At 34.1% G+C, this 11,785-nt stretch overlaps 1 long non-coding RNA gene across 2 annotated transcripts in view; it reads left to right on the forward strand.

Annotated features, from left to right (window-relative positions):
- LOC143248641 (uncharacterized) overlaps window positions 1–11,559 on the forward strand; it is a 24,840-nt gene extending 13,281 nt beyond the window's left edge. Inside the window, exon 3 of one of the 2 annotated variants that reach the window (XR_013027125.1) lies at window positions 11,373–11,559. This is a non-coding gene — a long non-coding RNA (uncharacterized LOC143248641). Of the gene's footprint in view, window positions 1–5,457; window positions 5,563–11,372 lie in introns of those variants that run through there. The other variant, XR_013027126.1, reaches the window with a different exon arrangement.
- Window positions 11,560–11,785: the final 226 nt, after the last annotated feature.

The raw sequence follows: 11,785 nt of genomic DNA on the forward strand, positions 1-11,785 counted from the left end.
TATAGTTACTGTAAAATTGTAGTAGTTATAGTCATTTTAAAACGGTTGTAGTTATAGTTACTTTAAAACTGTAGTAATTATAGTCATTTTAAAACGGTTGTAATTATAGTTACTGTAAAATTGTAGTAGTTATAGTCATTTTAAAACGGTTGTAGTTATAGTTACTTTAAAACTGTAGCAATTATAGTCATTTTAAAACGGTTGTAGTTATAGTTACTTTAAAACTGTAGTAGTCATAGTCATTTTAAAACGGTTGTAGTTATAATTACTTTCAAACTGCAGTAGTCGTAGTCATTTTAAAACGGTTGTAGTTATAGTTACTTTAAAACTGCAGTAGTCGTAGTCATTTTAAACGGTTGTAGTTATAGTTACTTTAAAACTGTAGTAGTCATAGTCATTTTAAAACGGTTGTAATTATAGTTACTGTAAAATTGTAGTAGTTATAGTCATTTTAAAACGGTTGTAGTTATAGTTACTTTAAAACTGTAGTAATTATAGTCATTTTAAAACGGTTGTAATTATAGTTACTGTAAAATTGTAGTAGTTATAGTCATTTTAAAACGGTTGTAGTTATAGTTACTTTAAAACTGTAGCAATTATAGTCATTTTAAAACGGTTGTAGTTATAGTTACTTTAAAACTGTAGTAGTCATAGTCATTTTAAAACGGTTGTAGTTATAATTACTTTCAAACCGCAGTAGTCGTAGTCATTTTAAAACGGTTGTAGTTATAGTTACTTTAAACTGCAGTAGTCGTAGTGATTTTAAAACTGTAGTAGTCATAGTCATTTTAAAACGGTTGTAGTGTAGCTACTTTAAAATTATAGTAGTAATAGCTACTTTAAACTGTAGTAGTTACAGTTACTTTAAAACCATAGAAGTTATAGTTATTTTAAAACGGTTGTTGTTATAGTTACATTAAAATTGTAGTAGGTATAGTCATTTTAAAACTGTAGTAGTTATAGTCATTTTAAAATGGTTGTAGTTATAGTTACTTTAAACTGTCGTAATTATAGCCATTTTAAAACGGTTGTAGTTATAGTTACTTTAAAACTGTAGTAGTCATAGTCATTTTAAAACGGTTGTAGTTATAATTACTTTCAAACTGCAGTAGTCGTAGTCATTTTAAAACGGTTGTAGTTATAGTTACTTTAAACTGCAGTAGTCGTAGTGATTTTAAAACTGTAGTAGTCATAGTCATTTTAAAACGGTTGTAATTATAGTTACTGTAAAATTGTAGTAGTTATAGTCATTTTAAAATGGTTGTAGTTATAGTTACTTTAAAACTGTAGTAATTATAGTCATTTTAAAACGGTTGTAGTTATAGTTACTTTAAAACTGTAGTAGTCATAGTCATTTTAAAACGGTTGTAGTTATAATTACTTTCAAACTGCAGTAGTCGTAGTCATTTTAAAACGGTTGTAGTTATAGTTACTTTAAAACTGCAGTAGTCGTAGTGATTTTAAAACTGTAGTAGTCATAGTCATTTTAAAACGGTTGTAATTATAGTTACTGTAAAATTGTAGTAGTTATAGTCATTTTAAAATGGTTGTAGTTATAGTTACTTTAAAACTGTAGTAATTATAGTCATTTTAAAACGGTTGTAGTTATAGTTACTTTAAAACTGTAGTAGTCATAGTCATTTTAAAACGGTTGTAGTTATAATTACTTTCAAACTGCAGTAGTCGTAGTCATTTTAAAACGGTTGTAGTTATAGTTACTTTAAAACTGCAGTAGTCGTAGTGATTTTAAACTGTAGTAGTCATAGTCATTTTAAAACGGTTGTAGTGTAGCTACTTTAAAATTATAGTAGTAATAGCTACTTTAAACTGTAGTAGTTACAGTTACTTTAAAACTATAGAAGTTATAGTCATTTTAAAACGGTTGTTGTTATAGTTACATTAAAATTGTAGTAGGCATAGTCATTTTAAAACTGTAGTAGTTATAGTCATTTTAAAATGGTTGTAGTTATAGTTACTTTAAAACTGTCGTAATTATAGCCATTTTAAAACGGTTGTAGTTATAGTTACTTTAAACTGTAGTAATCATAGTCATTTTAAAATGGTTGTAGTTACAGCTATTTTAAAATTGTAGTAATCATAGTCATTTTAAAACGGTTGTAATTATACTTACTGTAAAATTGTAGTAGTTATAGTCATTTTAAAACGGTTGTAGTTATAGTTACTTTAAAACTGTAGTAATTATAGTCATTTTAAAACGGTTGTAGTTATAGTTACTTTAAAACTGTAGTAGTCATAGTCATTTTAGAACAATTGTAGTGTAGTTACTTTAAAATTGTAGTAGTTGTAGTTACTTTAAACTGCAGTGGTTATAGTCATTTTAAACGTTAATCATGATGACTTTAAAATGGTAGTAGTCAGAATGATTTTAAAACACTAATATACATAAGTCACTTTAACTAGGTGTCAGCTTTTTATATGGCCAGGTTTTACAGTAGGTGTCTGTGACTTGCTAGCGATAAATTTCAACAATAAACAGATAGCTCAGAATCCACTTTGTTTAAAATAATGTATTCAGAACAAGTCAATCTAAAGGAAGAGCGAACAAGAGCAGAAAATTAGAACAATGAAAAGGAGAGAGGTGAAAGAATGGAAATAGAAAGAATAATAGCACAATCTGAAATTTTTAAGCTCACCCAACAGAAAAGTGAAGGATCTGATAATGACAGTTGGGTGAGGTTCAATATACCCAAACTATTTATGTTTAATGAACAGAAGGACGACATAGATATTTACTTGAGATGTATAAAATTTCACCAAAGTCAGATTTGGGACAAAGGTAACTGGGCATTGTGTTCCAGCCCCTTTCTCAGAGAAAAGGCCTAGAAGTATATGTCGGCATAACGTCAAAGATGACATGAACTATCACAAGTTGAAAATGCTGTTGCTGAAAAGTGACAAACTTATCTCCGTAAATTTATAGATGTTAAACCTGGCATTGGAAAACAGTATTCCAGTTAGTGGCATGTCTACGTCGATACTCACAAAGTTGAAAACATGGCAGGTTTCAAAATAGTTTTGAACGACTGGCAATTCTTCCAAAACGTGAAAATTTTTTTTGATCACGTGCTCAACTGCAATGTGTCTATTTCTAAAGTAGAGATCATCAAAATAGATGGATAAGATGATGCAGCTGGCAGAACAGTAGATGGAAGTCCCTGAGGGAGTATAACTGGCAAGTCCAAGAATAACCAGGATAGTAATAAACGTGATAAGAACTTGACAGAGAAGAAGGAAGTGGGTGCTACACTTGTTATAAAATGGGACACATTATGAATGGGTGCAAGTCTGTCACCAACATGTAAACAGTAAAATATTTTAACATAAAACTGCTGAAATTACCTACAAATGTATGATGTTGGAGAGAAACAAGAAAAGAGTGACTATTGCCAAAGATGCTCTTGCCAGAAGGAGCAAAACAGAGACAACCCGTTAGATTCACCACATGAAGGAAGTGAGTCAATGTGTATGAAGCATGCATTTATGACTTGGTGACTGGAGGAACCAAACAAAAAGATGAAGCATCTGCAGTCACCACTAGAGCACATGAAAAGAAAAGCAAGCAAGACATGAAGCCCCTGTAAGCCTCGAAAGGTGAGATTCTGAATGTAAATATACAGGAACTGAAGGAAGCACAGAAGAAAGACCTTTCAATGCAGAAACTTCAGGAAAGTGCCTAGTCGAAAGTCGAGCATAAGACAGAGGGAAGGGTACTTACACAATAGAGGACCGTGAGAGAGTGTTGCACCAGTTCTACTAAAACATTTATACTGGGAAAGTTAAACAGTTCATAGTACCAACAGACTAGTGGACTCAAGTGATGAAAATGGCTCATGAGTCGATTGTGAGAGGACACCTTGGAGCAAAGAAAATACCAAACAGGTTAACTCTTCCATTGGTCAGGGACATTGGAGATGTGACTAGATTATGTAGTGACATCCATCAAAGGACAGTACCTAAAGGGAAGGTAATCAATGTGCCACTGGATAAGATGCCTCTCACAGAAGAGCCATTCAGCAGAGTAGCTGTGAATTTGATGGGGCCATTAACACCTGTATCTGACAAGAGCAACTGGTATGTACTGGCAGTAGTCGATTATTCCACACGTTATTCAGAATACATTGAACTGACGAAGATACAGATGGAAAGAGTAGCAGGAGCCATCCTGGAATTGTTCAGTGAGATATGCTTTCTGAAAATTTCTGAGTGAGAAAATGATCCATTTTACTTCAGAACTGATGCTAGAGGTATGCAGACTCATCAGCATTAGGCAACTTTTTACCAATCTGTATAACCCTAGATGACATGAAAATGTCAATAGAGTCTTAAAGAGCATGTTAAAGACGTGCAAAGAGAGACTGGTACAAATGCATGCAAGTATTATTTGCTTACCGAGAAACCACTTCACATAGACTTCCATAAGCTGAATCTCGTGACGAAATTCAACTCCGAACCTATGAACAACTATAAGTTATCATGATGAAACTAGATGGAGCCAAGTTTTTGTTCAAGATCAATTTCTGAAAAGGTTATTGGTAGGTTCCGATGGAGACAGCTTCTAAAGAAAATATAGCATTTGTAATACAGATGGGTGTCACTAGTTCAAGATAATTCCATTTGATTTGCTCAGCTCTGTAGCAATCTTCAACCACATTCAACATTAAAAAGTTAGTTCACATTCATGATGCACCAGTTCCAACAACCGAGAAACAAGTCATGGTACTACCAAAAAAGGTCAAACTAACAGGGTCAAGTGGGAACAACCAAACCAAATACCTTCCAGAAGTTAAAGAACGTGTTAATAAGTTGCCAATCCTTGGAATGCCAGACTTCAACAAACCGTTCATCATTCAGGCCGAATCAGACATTGGAATTAGGGCAGCACTCCACCAATAAACATAAAGATGGACTATTTCAGTAATGTATATATGAAAAAATCTATTGAGTAGGAAAAAGAACTACTCTGTGATTGAACGAATATGTTCAACATCTTATTTGCCTTCCAGACCTTATAGAACTGCCTCAATGGATAGGGAGTTCATGATCCATATGGATCATCAGCCCCTTGCATACATCTTAAATTACAAAACCAACAGTGCAAGGAAAATTGAAGCCATTAAGGACTGCAAACAGTGGTGCAGACTATATGAGTAGATTTTGAGTATGAATTGAGAACAGTCTTTATTTATAGTGCAAAAATATTGTAAATATTTTCTTGAAGAGGAGCTTATTGTTAGATCTGTACAACTGTTCATTTTAAGTTTAATACGAGGGTATTATTTAGTTTATATTGTGTGAACGTAAAAGTGGAAAAACAAGTGAATTCATACTGCGTGACAGTGCGTTTAGCTATAAAAGTATAGTAGTGATTTCTAAAGTGAGTTCCACAGCTTATAATTGTAATAACAGAGTAGGTGAGAACAATTTGTATTGTTACAGGGTGTTCTGAAGTAACTGAACTCGCCTATGTAGACTCTGACGAAAAGAGACAACTGTTTATAGCTCTGGATACAATTGTGATAACCAACAGTATAACGAAGCTTGGTATGTATGTTTGACTTCTTTAAAAATATCATTTCAAAACAAGTGGATTGTGTGCTGTCCGTTTGTTTTGAAATTTATCGCCAATAAATCACAGACATCTAGTGTGAAGAATCCGGCCCTATAAAACATAACAAACAGTAGTAATCACAGTCAGTTTAAAACGGTAGTAGTCATAGTAACTATGATACTACAGTAAACACAGAGTAAAATCCATAAGAAGCAAACAGGCCATTTTATTCCTTGTTTAGTTACCTTACAAAACACTTAATACCTAAACTGAACAGTTAAAATTTACATGTTAACACTTAATAGCATATCATAATTATTTTTTTTGCATTGTAAAAAAGCTAAAAATACCTGTGTTTCATTCATCTTAAACTGAAATCCTTTTCTATTTTATAATAAGCCTATTAAAGAACGACCTTAGACTCCAGTTAAGTACATAAGAACGTTTATTTCAGTACAAAAATTAATAGGAATTTCAGTAAGTAATTTATTAGAATGTTATTTTACTTGTTTGTAGTGTAGAAGGCGTGTTTAATAACCTTTTACGTGCCTAATAACTGTAGCAAGCAGAGTATGAAAGCAGACGTAACTTTTGAACTTGACAGTTTTTACACGGGAGAAAAATGACATTTTTAGGCAAAACATCAGGGAAAAGGGCTCAAACCACACAGCCACTTAACCCCACCCCTGTGCACGTCACTTTATAAACACCTGCTTTGCATTTTCGTGAAAGCTGCTCCGAGAAATTTCTAAGTCTTCGCATATATTCATAAGTTTCTGTAATCGATATTATTAAAGAACACAAACATAGTTATTTTAGTGCCCTGTAAGAATGTGTGTTTGAGTGTGTTTTCTTATAGCAAAGCCACATCGGGCTATCTGCCCAGCCCACCGAGAAGAATCGAACCCTGATTTTAGCGTTGTAATATAAGAATGTTTCAGCAATTTATCCATTTGATTTTATGTGTTGTCCACCACAGAGACCAACTTCAAGCTGTTCTGTGTTGTTTTGTTCTTGTTTTTTTTTTTTGTGGTGGTAGAGGATTTGTTTTACACATTGGTGGAATTTAAACATTTTCGTTCCATGAGCGTGCAGAAAATCAAAGGCAGGGCAAGGCAGGAAGTGAGATCGTAAAACTAAAATTTTAAAAATTATGTATATATGAAGAATGAATAGATAAATAATTATGTTTCTCATTTCAAAGTGGTCAAGTACACCTCCTTGACCCTTCTGCGGACAACCATATTTGCCTCTTGTACCACTAGCTGTTGGTGAAGCCGCAACGGCTGAACGTTGAGGGAAATAAAATATTATTATTATGTGCACAATAAATATCGGTTTTAGTTGGTTTTCTTTCAATGCTAAAGTTTCTCTCACTAATATAAAATATTTCGAATCTTCATGAAGTTTCATGTTTTCTTAGTAAAAGCTTTGCGTTAAAATAAAACATAAAAAAATCTGTTTATCTGTTGTAATAATAATTTAACCATTTTCAGTTCTCATAAAGGTTTAATTGAAATATTTTTTTTATTTTTATACCAAAAATAAGTTCTAGGTTTGTATTTTGGGACCTCATTCGTTTGTGATCCCCAATGGTTGTAGGTTATATACAGATCCAGTAGGGGCGTTGTTTCTATTCTGTGTGTGTGTGTTTTCTCATAGCAAAGCCACATCGGCTATCTCCTGAGTCCACCGAGGGGAATCGAAAACCCAGTGTCTACTGTGAAACAAACATGACTTTCTAGTCACTAGATGTACTTCCATATGGTCTCCGAAATTATTTTATTTCAAGAGTAAATACAACCACAATTAAGAGAAACAAATATTTTATTTCTTGCTTTTGAAGTTCATATGTCATGCTCTGTTGTACCCTATAGAGGGCATAATTCTTTTCGTGTTTCTTGGCATGTTCACCTTTTACTAATAATACAAAATGCAACGTTAGCATTCCTTATATGGCATTATTTTAGTGTCTACTGACTTCCTGACAGTATGTAGGAGTGCGAATGGTTAAAACAGGTGAACCTCCAGGCGAAATTCGGCCCCTTTGGGAAATTAATAACTATTCTATATTTGTAAGTTTGAAACTCTGAAAACATAGTTGTTTAGAAAAAAAGAACACATTTTGTTTCTAGATAATAATGGAAAACAGTATTTCATACGATATTTCGTCATTGTGACAACATCAGGATTGAGAACAGTTCTTGTTATCCCTGATGAAATTGCAACAGCAAAACGTTGGCTGAAATATAAATTTTCTTTTATTGTTATGTGGAAGGTTAAGGTAGTTTTAACTTGTTGTAAAACGTCTAAATTCCTTCAGTATACTTTACAAAAAAAAAACAACAACAATAAAGTGTAAAATTTGTTTGTTGTTGTTATGCATTCAGTAACTTTTTTTTTTTGCAAGTAGCTGTAGAAGATAAAAAAGAAAGCTTTAAATGCGTAGGAACAAATCAATAACATTACAAAGCACTGGCGTTTGTTGTTATAGAAACATATCAACATAATCTAAATATTCCTATTTTAGTGCCGAAAATATTCGATTTGTTTTATATGAAATCCTGAGCCCGGCATGGCCAGGTGGTTAAGGTGCTCGACTTGTAACGGGTCGCGGATTCGAATCTGAGTCACACCAAACATGCTCGCCCTCTTAACCGTGGGAACGTTATATAGTGACGGTCAATCCCACTATTCATTAGTAAAAGAGTGGCCCAAGAGTTGGCGGTGGGTAGTGATGACGAGCTGTTTTCCCTTTACTCTTACGCAGCTAAATTAGGGATGGCTAGCGCAGATAACCTTCGTGTAGCTTTGCGCGAATTTCAAATACAACTACAAAATGTAGACTTTACGCCACCCGTCGTTAAGTTTTTAAAATTATAGTTTATTCTTTTAAATGCTTCAACCAGCTTATTAATACAATTAATAACACAAATCATCTTCTCAATCAGTTTGTGCAACCCGTGAGATAACATTTTGGTTATTTATTGTTTACTAGAATAAAAGAAAACAGTTTGTCACGCTCTTTATTGGCTCAGCAGTAAGCTTGAGGACTTTTAACGCCGAAATTCAGGGTTCAAAATCCGAGGTGGTCAGTGCGAAAATTGTCCATTCTGTAGTATTATGTATAAAAACAACTGAAATGAATTTTGTGTATACGTATACACATATCGAGATTAAGTACAATTTCAACGTTTAAAAGGAAATACATGGAGGGATAATTAACACTTTATGAAAATACGGCAGAAAAAAAATATTTTATTTTAAATTGTTATTTGAACAGGTCTATATTGCACAAAATATGTTTTAATATATCTTGTTAAGTTATAAATGAAGTTAAGAATATACTCAAGAAGTATCATTTTGATTGAGGAACCAACAAAAAATGATTACATTGTTTATTTAAACTGTTACCTGGAAGTTATGTGTGTGTGTTATCTTATAGCAAAGCCAGATCGGCTACCTGCTGAGCCCACCGAAGGGAATCGAATCCCTGCTTTTAGCGTTGTAAGGTCGTAGACTTACCGGTGTACTAGGGGGCTACCTGGAAGCTAAGGCGCTTAAACTAAAGGACTGAAGCATATGTGTGTTAAGCAATAAAGACAGATTTGTTTGTTTTCTGAATTTCGCGCAAAGTTAGTACTGGGGTTTATCTGCGCTAGTCGTTCCTAGTTTAACAGTATAAGACTAGAGAGAAGGAGGCTAGTCATCACCACCCACCGCCAACTCTTGGACTACACTTTTACTAGCGAGTAGTGGGATTGACTGTCACATTGTAACGCCCCACGGCTGAAAGGAAGAGCATGTTTGGTATAATGGGATTCGACTAAATCGTGTTAAGCTTACTCCATTAGGCAAGAACTTGTCCTGTAAAAAAGATATCCGAATATAGACGATCGATCAGTCCAACCATTTGACTACCACGTGTATCTATCTGTTGGTCTTCGATTCCATAGTTTTCAGCATTGTTAAAATCTAGACTGCCCAAATTACCAGCTGTGTCTTTTATTCACATGTCAAATGACTTCTCTTAGCTTCTCCATCATAATGCACCAAAGTTTCTGCGTAGGCCTTACATACATAAAGGTTGTGAGACGAAGAAATTAATTTATCATTCAGGTATACAACAACTTGAGAAAACAGAAAATGAAGTGAGAAGTTGATACGTGCAGAGGTACCTTCATCCTTATGTCAGTTCCATCAGGTCTCGCCAATCTTTGCCTTTAGACGAGGATACGATTGTCTTCCACAGCATCCGAGTAAATACAAAAAAAAAAAAAAAATTCCATGCATATTAACAGTATGTGGAGCTGTGGTACCGTCCTGTCCATTAACAGTATGAGCTGTGGTACATTCTGTCATCATGCGATTATTATTACATCCAAGTATAACTGGTAGTACAGGATTGCATGTTATAGAAGATCCATCATTTACAATCATGCTTACTTTTGGTAAAACGAATCACAAGTAAATATCAGTTCGTTGTCAGGGTCAAGAAGATGTGTCTTCTAATTATTTTTAAGGTTCTAATTAAAACTTCAGGCTTCTCTGTAACGACATGGTCCCAATATAATGTATTATGGTATCAAAGTGAAAAGCCGGGAAAGTGTAATATTCATCGTGTATCAGGATCAGGCACGTTATGACAACTTAGGGTATTGCAGTTCGATCCATATCACTTCCTACGAACCTTCAAGGTTGATAAATCTCGGTAGACGAGTAATATACTTTGGAGTACTATTACCGTTACTAGGTGGCGACACATGCAACTGATCCATATTTGATACTGAGAAATAGATAGAATTATACATAATATTTCACGATGGGAGGTGAGTCAGATCTGGTTTAGGGATCCAGCTATTAAATTTATTAAGATATTCTTTCCATTTTGCAAAATATTGTTATTGTTTTTATTCTTTCCTCGTTCATGTAATATTTCTTCAACAGCATAGACGTCATCTAGAGACTTTTAACTCTTTGTAGTTCAGTTTCATAAAATGTTCCATTTATTTTTTTCTCCAAGATAGTCTTACGGTTTACACATGTACTCACTCTGGTAAATCGTAAATATTTCAAACTGTCCATCCAGACATCCTTTCTTAAACTGCTTCAGTGTACTCGAACGTACTTAATCGCTGACGAACCTGATGTGTAATTTATAGTGTTTTCCATCAGACTGATTAGAATAATCAGTCTCGTTTTGCTGCGGTGGTACGATTGATTAATTGTAGACATTGGCCAGATATTTCAATACAGTAACATATTTATAACTTCTACAAGGAGTAACATAGCGTCACCTTCCAAATTTAAGAGCGTGGTTAAATCTTTCTACTATGGATGCTTTGCTTTTGTTTTATTATATGTAGCACAGAAGTAAATCTGTTGTTTCTTGATACATCGTTGAAAAAGACATTAGTAAGCTTTGTCTCAGCATCGGGTTGAAATTTACAAGGTTTTCTACCCTATTTTAAATTTGTTTGAAAGATTTCTTATCCTTGAGTTGAACGACCTATGAATATTTAGAAAACACGTCGATAGACGTAAGTAAATATTTAAACTGGTGCATCGATCACTGAAATAATATCTCGGTTTCTCGAAAACTTGTATTTTACTGGTTTGTGAAGAGTGTATGTATCCTGTCGACGTTAACCAGTTTTTAACCTGATTTAGAGTTACAGGTTTACCTAGTACCTTTATAGATATAAATAAAGACTGTACTTCATGATGTGTAGGGTTACGATAGATAGTAGGGTTTATTATACATTATTTTTACGTCCCCACTTTTTTCTTTTTTTTTTTTTAGATTCCAGCAGCTCTACCGGTAACCCGTCCTGCCAAACAACTAGATATTGAAAATATTGGTGTCACAAATAACGTTAAAAACCCTCCTTTCTGTATCAATAAGTTTATTTTATATTTAACTGGTGATGGCTGGGCATGGCCATGGGGATTAAGGCGTTCGACTCGTGATCGGAGGGTCGCGGGTTCGAATCCCAGTCGCACCAAACACACCCGCCCTTTCAACCGTGGGGCGTTATAATGTGACGGTCAGTCTCACTATTCATTGGTAAAGAGTAGCCCAAGAGTTGGCGGTGAATGGTGATGACTAACTGCCTTCCCTAGTTTTACACTGCTAAATTAGGGACGGCTAGCGCAGATAGCTCTCAGTAGCTTTGCGCGAAATTCAAAATAACAAAATAACTGATGTTTTCTTGT

Source organism: Tachypleus tridentatus, chromosome 4 (assembly GCF_004210375.1).
Source record: "Tachypleus tridentatus isolate NWPU-2018 chromosome 4, ASM421037v1, whole genome shotgun sequence".
Classification (NCBI taxonomy): Eukaryota; Metazoa; Arthropoda; class Merostomata; order Xiphosura; family Limulidae; genus Tachypleus; species Tachypleus tridentatus.